Here is a 10,751-nt window from a genome sequence, read left to right as displayed (position 1 = left end):
CACACGAAAACTTTTCAAGGATAGATCACATCCTGGGCCATAAATCTAGTCTTGATAAATTCAAAAAAATTGAAATCATTTCAAGCATCTTTTCTGATCACAATGTGGTAAGATTAGATACCAACTACAGGAAAAAACTATTAAAAATACAAACATAAGGATGCTAAACAACATGCTTCTCAATAACCAACACATTACAGAAGAAACCAAAAAATAAATCAAAATATGCATAGAAATGAATGAAAATGAAAACACAACCCAAATCCTATGGGATTCAGTAAAAGCAGTGCTAAGCAGAAGGTTCATAGCAATACAAGCTTACCTCAAGAAACAAGAGAAAAATCAAATAAATAACCTAACTTTACACCTAAAGCAACTAGAAAAAGAAGAAATGAAGAACCCCAGGGTTAGTAGAAGGAAAGAAATCATCAAAATTAGGGCAGAAATAAATGAAAAAGAAACAAAGGAGACTATAGCAAAAATCAAAAAAACTAAAAGCTGGCTCTTTGAGAAGATAAATGAAATAGACAAACCATTAGCCAAACTCATCAAGAAAAAAAGGTAGAAGAATCAAACCAACAAAACTAGAAATGAAAATGGAGAAATCACAACAGACAACACAGAAATACAAAGGATCATAAGAGATTACTATCAGCAACTATATGTCAACAAAATGGACAACTTGGAAGAAATGGACAAATTCTTAGAAAAGTATAACCTTCCAAAACTGAACCAGGAAGAAATACAAAATCTTAACAGACTCATCAAAAGCACAGAAATTGAAACTGTAATAAAAAATCTTCCAACAAACAAAAGCCCAGGACCAGATAGCTTCACAGGTGAATTCTACCAAAAATTTAGAGAAGAGCTAATGCCTATCCTACTCAAACTCTTCCAGAAACTTGCAGAGGAAGGTAAACTTCCAAACTCATTCTGAGGCCACGATCGCCCTAATACCAAAACCTGACAAAGATGCCACAAAAAAAAGAAAAGAAAAGAAAAGAAAACTACAGGCTGATATCACTGATGAACATAGATGTAAATATCTTTAACAAAATTCTAGCAAACAGAATCCAACAACATATTAAAAAGATCATACATCATGACCAAGTGGGCTTTATTCCAGGGATGCAAGGATTCTTCAATATTCACAAATTAATCAATGTGATATACTACATTAACAAATTAAAAGATAAAAACCATATGATTATCTCAATAGATGCAGAGAAAGCCTTTGACAAAATTCAACATCCGTTTACGATAAAAACCCTCCAGAAAGAAGGCATAGAAGGAACATACCTCAACATAATAAAAGCCATATATGATAAACCCATAGCAAACATTATCCTCAATGGCGAAAAATTGAAAGCATTTCCCCTAAAGTCAAGAACAAGACAAGGGTGCCCACTCTCACCACTACTATTCAACATAGTTTTGGAAGTTTTAACTAGAGCAATCAGAGCAGAAAAAGAAATAAAAGGAATCCAGATTGGAAAAGAAGAAGTAAAACTCTCACTGTTTGCAGATGACATGATCCTCTACATAGAAAATCCTAAAGACACCACCAGAAAATTACTAGAGCTAATCAATGAATATAGCAAAGTTGCAGAATATAAAATTAACAAGCAGTAATCCCTTGCATTCCTATACACTAACAATGAGAAAACAGAAGGAGACATTAAGGAAACAATTCCATTTACCACTGCAACAAAAAGAATAAAATACTTAGGAATATATCTACCTAAAGAAACTAAAGACCTATATATAGAAAACTATAAAATACTGATGAAAGAAATCAAAGATGACACAAATAGATGGAGAAATATACCATTTACATGGATCGGAAGAATCAATATAGTGAAAATGAGTATACTACCCAAGGCAATCTATAGATTCAATCCAATCCCTATCAAGCTACCAATAATATTTTTCAGAGAACTAGAACAAATAATTCCACAACTTGTATGCAAATACAAAAAACCTCGAATAGCCAAAGCAATCTTGAGAAAGAACAATGGAACTGGAGGAATCAATCTGCCTGACTTCAGACTATACTACAAAACTACACTCATCAAGACAGTATGGTACTGGCACAAAGACAGAGATATAGATCAATGGAACAAAATAGAAAGCCCAGAGATAAACCCACGCACCTATGGACACCTTATCTTTGACAAAGGAGGCAAGAATATACAATGGAGAAAAAACAATCCTTTAACAAGTGGTGCTGGGAAGACTGGTCAACCACTTATAAAAGAATGAGACTAGAACTCTTTCTAACACCATACCCAAAAATAAACTCAAAATGGATTAAAGATCTAAGCATAAGACCAGAAACTATAAAACTCCTAGAGGAAAACAAAGGCAAATCACTCTCTAACACAGCAGGATCCTCTATAACCTACCTCCCAGAGTAAAGGAAATGAAAGTAAAAATAAACAAATAGGACCTAATTAAACTTAAAAGCTTTTACACAATGAAGGAAACTATAAGCAAGGTGAAAAGACAGCCTTCGGAACGGGAGAAAATAATAGCAAATGAAGCAATGGACAAAGAATTAATCTCAAAAATATACAAGCAGCTCATGAAGCTCAATTCCAGAAAAATAAATGACCTAGTCAAAAAATGGGCCAAAGAACTAAACAGACATTTCTCCAGAGAAGACATACAAATGGCTAACAAACACATGAAAATATCCTAAATATCACTCATTATCAGAGAAATGCAAATCAAAACCACAATGAGGTACATCTCACGCCAGTCAGAATAGCTGCTATCCAAAAGTCTACAAATGATAAATGCTGGAGAGCTTGTGGAGAAAAGGGAACCCTCTTACACTGTTGGTGGGAATGCAAACTAGTACAGCTACTATGGAGAACAGTGTGGAGATCCCTTAGAAAGCTACAAATAGAACTGCCATATGACCCAGCAATCCCACTGCTGGGCACACACACCGAGGAAATCAGAATTGAAAGAGACACCGATACCCCAATGTTCATCTCAACACTGTTTACAATAGCCAGGACATGGAAGCAACCTAGATGTCCATTGGCAGACAAATGGATAAGAGAGCTGTGGTACATATACACAATGGAATATTACTCAGCTATTAAAAAGAATGCATTTGAATCCACTCTAATGAGGTGGATGAAACTGGAGCCTATTATACAGAGTGAAGTAAATAAGAAAAAAAAAAACCACCAATATAGTATATTAATGCATATATATGGAATTTAGAAAGAAGGTAACATTGACCCTATATATGAGACAGCAAAAAAGACACAGATGTAAAGAACAGACTTTTGGACTCTGTGGGAGAAGGCGAGGGTGAATGAATTGAGAGAATAGCATTGAAACATGTATATTGCCATATATGAAATAGATCGCCAGTCCAGATTTGATGCCTGAGACAGGGTACTCAGGGCCAGCACACTGGGAAAACCCTGAAGGATGGGATTGGGTGGGAGGTGGGAGGGCGGTTCAGGATGGGAACACATGTACACCCATGGCTGATTCATGTCAATATATGGTAAAAACTATTCATGTCAATATATGGCAAAATTATTGTAAAGTAATTAGCCTTCGATTAAAATAAATTAATTAATAAAAAAAAGATTGCCAGGAGAAATATCAATAACCTCAGATATGCACATGACACCACCCTTATGGCAAAAAGCTAAGAAGAACTAAAAAGCCTCTTGCCTCTTGATGCAAGTGAAAGAGGAGAGTGAAAAAATTGGCTTAAAACTCAACATTCAGAAAACTAAGATCATGGCATCTGGGCCCATCACTACATGGCAAATAGATGGGGAAATAATGGAAACAGTGACAGACTTAATTTTTTTTGGTTCTAAAATCACAGCAGATAGTGACTGCAGACATGAAATTAAAAGATGCTTGCTCCTTGGAAGGAAAGTTATGACCAACCTAGACAGCATATTAAAAAGCAGAGACATTACTTTGCCAACAAAGGTCTGTCTAGTCAAAGCTATGGTTTTTCCAGTAGTCATGTATGGATGTGATAGTAGGACTATAAAGAAAGCTGAGGGCCTAAGAATTGATGCTTTTGAACTATGGTGTTGGAGAAGACTCTTGAGAGTCCCTTGGACTTCAAGGAGATCCAACCAGTCAATCCTATAGTAAATCAGTCCTGAATATTCATTGGAAGGACTGATTTTGAAGCTGAAACTCCAATACTTTGGCCACCTGATGCTTAGAACTGACTCATTGGAAAAGACACTGATGCTGGACAAGATGAAGGCTGGAGGAGAAGGGGATGACAGAGGACGAGATGGTTGGATGGCATCACTGACTCAATGGAAGAGTTTGAGCAAACTTCAGGTGTTGGTCATGGGCAGGGAGGCATGGCATGCTGCAGTCCATGTAGTCTCAAAGAGTCAGACATGACTAAGCAACTGAACAGAACTGTACTGAATTAAAGGCTCCAAAGAAAGTATGAAGCTCTGGGAGCCACAAGTATAGGGAGATTAACACTTTCAGACTTATTTTCCATAAACCCATGGAGCACTCAAAAGGAAAATATGGGAGACTGTGGAAAAGCTTTCCTCCTGGTGTTGGCTGAGAAAGGAAAACAGCAGCCAGCCTGATGAATCCTTTCCCAGAACAGTGTCTCTCTTATCCCTTATGGAACAAAAGTCTTAATTTACTGGGGTAAGAGCAACAATACTTGAGGTATTAGGGCAATTGTAGAAGCCCAGTGAAGCTGGAGAAAGAGAATAAAAGAGAAAAGCTCAAGCATTGTGGAAGGGATAGAAATACACAACAAACCTGGGTATAGGTCTGAAGGGGAGTCAAGAACACGTGTGAATGCAAAACTCCTGAAACACAAGGCAACAGTAATTTCAGGAGCCATAAACATAACTAGAACATTGGAAAATCCTCCTCTGTGCAAACATCAACCAGCAGGCTAATAAACATGAATTAATAGTAACAGCGGAATACAGGTGGGAGAATAGCAAGAGGCAGCTTCTCTCTAGGGCACAGCCCAAAGGGAAGACACTAAGAATAAGCATATACTGAGAAAATAATCTCTTACAAAGCAGCCCACAATCTGAACAAAAGTATCACTGGAAAATTTTGGAAAAAAAACAAAACAAAACAAAAAACTGTGGTAAACATAGCAACCAAAAGACCTCAAATCCAGACCAACTACTGTCAAGATTAACAGAAACCTCCATACTAAGGTCTAGCAGAAAGTAAGGTACACTTGTCTTCAGGCATAAAAAATATATTTACCTCAGATATTTACCTCAGTATCTCGTTCCCTATACAAGATGCCCAGCTTTCAACAAAAAAATTATGACACATGTAAAGGCAAGAAAAACACCATAAGAGAAAGTAATCATCAGCAGAGGCCTCTGACATGACACAGATGTTGTTAGTATCAAACAAGGGATGTAAAATAACTAATGTGTTGAAAGATCTAGTTGAAAAGAAAGACAACATGTAATATCATGTGGGTCGTTTCAGCAGTCATGGAAACTAAGACAGAATCAAACGGAATTATTAGAAATGTAAAAGAAACTGAGAGAAATAATGAATGCCTTTTAAGGCTCATTAATAGAATGAACATAGTGAAGAAAGGATCAGGGAACCAGAAGATAGGTCAATAGAAATTACTCAAACTGAAAGAAAGAGAGGGGAAAAAAAGAGTTAAAACTGAGTAGAACACTCAAGAGCTGTAGAACAATATCAAAAGTTCTAACACAAATGCAATTGAAATCCCACAAAGAGTAGAGATACAAAAAGTTGGGAGAAATACCTGAGGAAACAACAGCTAAGCCTCTCCCAAAATTAATGATATATATCAAACTAAAGATTCAAGATACTCAGCTAATACAAAAAACAAAGAAATATTCAAACTTTTGAAAACCAAAGACAAAGAGGAAAATTTGAAGGCAAACATAAAACAAAGACATATTTCCTTCAGGAGAATAATAAGAAGGAGGATTACAGTGGATTTATTGTTAAATAGCATGCAACCAAAAAGACAAAGAAGTGAGGACCTCCTTCAAGTGCTTTTAAGGGAAAAAGAAAATCCATCAACTCAGAATTCTAGACCAGCAGAAATTATATATATATATATATATATATATACATACATACATACATACAAGTTTTTAAATGAGAAAAACTTACTCAGTAAACAAAGACTAAGGAAATCTGTTGATAACAGACCTACTCCACAAGAAATTTTAAAATACTTTCTTCAGCAAAAGAACTTGGATCTGTCAAACATATGAAACTTTACAAATAAATAAGGAATGTTGGAAATAGAATAAAATATCATTTTAAAGGTATAATTGCTCTAAAAATAAACTGTCTGAAATAAAAGAGTAGTAATTTATTATTATAAGCTATGTTAAAGTAGTATGTATGCAACAATAGAATAAAGGGTTGGGGGGAGGAAATGGGAATATACTATTTGAGGGTAGAGTCAGATTAATTAAAACTGTATTTATAAATACTAGGGCAACTACTAAATTAATTTCAAAAAGAGGAAAAATCTTAAGTTCATAAAGGAAATAAAATTGAATCATAAACAATGTTCAGTAATCCCCAAACAGAAAAAGAATAGCTGAAACAGAGAGAAATAGCAAAATAGCTGGCAATGTGGTATATTCTATCCCAAACATATTATGATTACACTAAATGTGAATGGTCTAAACTCTAAACACACCAATTTTAAGAAAAATATTGTTAGGTTGGATTTTAAAAGCAAGACCCAACTATATGCTCTTTAAAAGAAACTCACAAAGGCATACCTAGGTTAAAAGTCAAAGGATAAAGTAAGAAATGCGATGCACACACTACCACAAAGAAAACATATGAAATATCTGTTAGTATCAATAAAGGAGTCCTCAGACATTAGATATAAGTTGAGGTGGGGGGAGGATAGTCATCCCAATGTAACTATTATAGTCATGCCAATGTATCTTCCACTTCAGTGGGTGTCAGGATTGACTCAGCTGGATTGATTAGCTACTGGGTGCTCTTACTACTGTTTGGTAAGGGGAAACAGCTTTCTGGTTAGAGGTAGGCCTTTTTTACCTTTAATCTTGCTTTTCCGATAAATCTGATATAAGAAAATTGTCCAAAAATCATCCTCTGAGAGATCCTGGCTTCCCTGGACAAAGAGCTAACAGGATCTGCATTGTCCTTGCTTCTAATCTGAGTAGATTCACCAAATTCTGTCCTCTACAGGGTTGGAGGCTCCTTTCTTCCAGAAAGGGATTCCAATTTCCTATGGGCCTCAAGGTTTCTGGGTGTTGCAAGGCTATGGGCTCTTCTGGTAAAACTCAGTATTCCAAATACAGCCTTCTTACACCTATCAGTCCATCCTCTCTCAAAGAAAGTTGCTATTGTGCTTGCACACAGTGGGCATTGAGGGAAAAGGAAGGTCTCAACCCAAGGAACAGACTCACAAGTAAGGATCCAGAGCCCTAGTTTCAGCATACCTCACTGTGAGATGAGGAAAAGGTGTATTGTTTTTTTGTTTTTTTTTTTAGGTGTATTGTTTTCTCCTGGTCACCCTTGACTTGTATAAATTTTTGTTTTACCAATAAAGCCTATCCTTAACCCATACCCAGTTATTCTGTGCAATATTTTCTGAGTCAGAGTGCACAGTAGATGGACTCACCTGGCACGAAAAGCTTGGATTAAATTCTACTAAATCAGTCATCTATTGCCTACAATGAAGTCAACTAAATGGACTTTAGGAGATAGTATATAACAAGCTCCATGTGTCTTAAAAGTATCATATAAAACACATCAGAAGTCATCAGATGCATTAACGAGTCTAATGTGGAACTTCCTTGAGTTTATGGTGGGATTGGGAGTTCCTGATGTCCATCAGCAGACAAATGGATAAGAAAGCTGTGGTACGTATACACAATGGAGTATTACTCAGCCATTAAAAAGAATACATTTGAATCAGTTCTAATGAGGTGGATGAAACTGGAGCCTATTATACAGAGTGAAGTAAGCCAGAAGGAAAAACACCAATACAGTATACTAATGCATATATGTGGAATTTAGAAAGATGGTAACAATAACCCTGTATAAGAGACAGCAAAAGAGACACAGATGTATAGAACAGTCTTTTGGACCCTGTGGGAGAGGGAGAGGGTGGGATGATTTGGGAGAATGGCATTGAAACATGTATAATATCATATAAGAAACAAATTGCCAGTCCAGGTTCGATGCAGGATACAGGATGCTTGGGGCTGGTGCATTGGGATGACCCAGAGGGATGGTTCGGGGAGGAAGGTGGGAGGGGGGTTCAGGATGGGGAACACGTGTACACCTGTGGCAGATTCATGTTGATGTATGGCAAAACCAATACAATATTGTAAAGTAATTAGCCTCCAATTAAAATAAATAAATTTAAATAAAAAAATAAAGGAAAAAAAATTACATGACAATCAGGTAAAAAGAGAGAGCTCTCCAGAGATGTGAAGGGCAATGAAATTCAATCTCATTTATATATCAAAGAGATCAGGTTCAAAGTTGTCCCTGATTAAAAATAACTTCTTATGACCAAATAAGAAATTTGTTCTTTATATTCCCTTTTTACTTAAAGACCAGAAATAGTAGATATAAATGTAGAAAGAAGGCTTAGAAATCCCAGATTTGTATTGGGTATCATAGCCTTTGAACTTCAGAGTTCATATCACCCCCAGAGAATGGTGTGTGAACATTCACATTCACTTGGAATCTATTTCCATAAATCCTAATAGAGCATAGATGTCTTAATAAGGCCAAAGTTCAGCATAAGAATCACTTACTATAAAGGGTCAGATTCAATGACCACAACTCCACTATTATTTCCACTTTTTTTTAAAAGCACGATGATTTTAGTTTGTAAAAGCCTTAACCAAAATCAGCTCCATGTCTCCAGTTATGTAAAAAAAAGGATAAGTCTGTGGAGAGACAAGAAGAGAAAAAAACAGGCTTTCTTCCTATGAATTCATGTAAATCTAAAGTCAAACATATTATTATAATAACCTATATAATTAGATAAATTTGGGTAAGGCCAGGCTGAAGCTATGAAAATCTATGAACCTTAAATACATTAAATAAATCATTTTATAGTTTTATTATTTTCATACAGTAGGCAAAGACAAAAATTCCAAGTTGAGAGCTGAGTTTTATTTCCTCCTGAAAGTAGAGCCTGAGACTGGAACTTGGGTGGCAGTAAGTTTTGGAGGAAATTGATCTCAGGAAAGGAAAGTGAGGATGCCAGGGAAATAGACTTGGGAGAGGAGAAGCAGACTCCCCTGGCTTCAAACAGGCTGTGTGGCAGCAAGTATGAAAATGCAACAAGCCCTCAGAATGGGAGGTTGTCAGCATGAAGCACTGACACTGAAATTAGCTAGCACTGTGGCTGTAATTAGGAGAAGGCAATGGCATCCCACTCCAGTACTCTTCCCTGGAAAATCCCATGGATGGAGGAGCCTGGTGGGCTGCAATCCATGGGGTCACTGGAGTTGGGCACGACTGAGCGACTTCACTTTGACTTTTCACTTTCATGCATTGGAGAAGGAAATGGCAACCCACTCCAGTATTCTTGCCTGGAGAATCCCAGGGACGGAGGAACCTGGTGGGCTGCCATCTATGGGGTCACACAGAGTCGGACACGACCGAAGTGACTTAGCAGTAGCAGTAGCATTAGCAGCAGTGGCTGTAATTAGAGGTGGGTTGAGAGGCTGTAACTTGGGCACCAGAGGCATCTGCTGTAGAGCTTTATGGATATGCTTTAATGGATGATAAGACCATGCATCCTGAATACCTACGAATAAATATTTCACTTGCTAGAAAGGCTTTTCATAAGGCAGTTGACTATGTTAATCACCCTTTCAGCTGCATGTTTTGAGTGTGCAAAGATGCAATCATCACCCACTTCAAACTATAAAAGTTTGAATTAAAATGTTTTGTTACTTCTGAATCCAATAGGTTTAATATATTTAATAGATCATCTTGGGCTTCCCAGATAGCTCAGTTGGTAAAGAATCTGCCTGCAATGCAGGAGACCCCGGTTCGATTCCTGGGTTGGGAAGATCCCCTGGAGAAGGGAAAGGCTGCCCACTCCAGTATTCTGGCCTAGAGAATTTCATGGACAGTCCATGGGGTCGCAAAGAGTTGGACACGACTGAGCCACTTACAATTTCAAGGCAGGTTCTTTGTCAGGTGGCTTTCTGTAATGGAAACACTAAATCTCTGGTTTTTTTTTTTTTTTTTTTTTAAGGAATTGGTTTCATGAAAAACTGAGGGGGAACCTTGCAGGCAATAGGAATGAAAGAAAAAGAAAACCCCAAGATGCATTCTGTTTGCCACTGGTATTATCAGCATGGTGAAAAGAGAGGGCGGGACCTACAGGTTCAGATCCAGTTACTACTCCCAACTTCAATCACACTAGCGAATGAATAAGACAACGGGGTTCCTATATGCTGGTGTTCACTTTTTATTCATGGACAACACAAAGCCTGCCACAAAACACTCAACACATATTTGTCTAAGAACTATAGCAATTATAGAAACTATACCGAACAGAAATGGTCTTTCTGGTTCTCATAAGTCATGTAGGGATATTCAGAGCTCAGAGGTAACACAGGATAGAGTGTTACAATAGGTCTTGTTCTTACTCAGGAGAGGACATCCAATCAGCCAAGTGTGTAGTAAACAAAGCATTTGCCCCAAGAATTCAGAAAGTTTACTTCAGAAAAAGCTCA

At 37.0% G+C, this 10,751-nt stretch overlaps 1 non-coding gene across 1 annotated transcript; it reads left to right on the top strand.

Annotated features, from left to right (window-relative positions):
• The first annotated feature begins 10,006 nt into the window (after positions 1 to 10,006).
• On the top strand, positions 10,007 to 10,078 carry TRNAC-GCA. The gene has a single exon. It is a non-coding gene; the product is annotated as a tRNA-Cys (tRNA).
• Positions 10,079 to 10,751: the final 673 nt, after the last annotated feature.

Source organism: Bison bison, unplaced genomic scaffold, assembly GCF_000754665.1.
Source record: "Bison bison bison isolate TAMUID 2011002044 unplaced genomic scaffold, Bison_UMD1.0 scf7180017864254, whole genome shotgun sequence".
Classification (NCBI taxonomy): Eukaryota; Metazoa; Chordata; class Mammalia; order Artiodactyla; family Bovidae; genus Bison; species Bison bison.
Note: the sequence above shows the minus strand (reverse complement) of the source record. Positions and strands in the feature narration are given on the sequence as shown.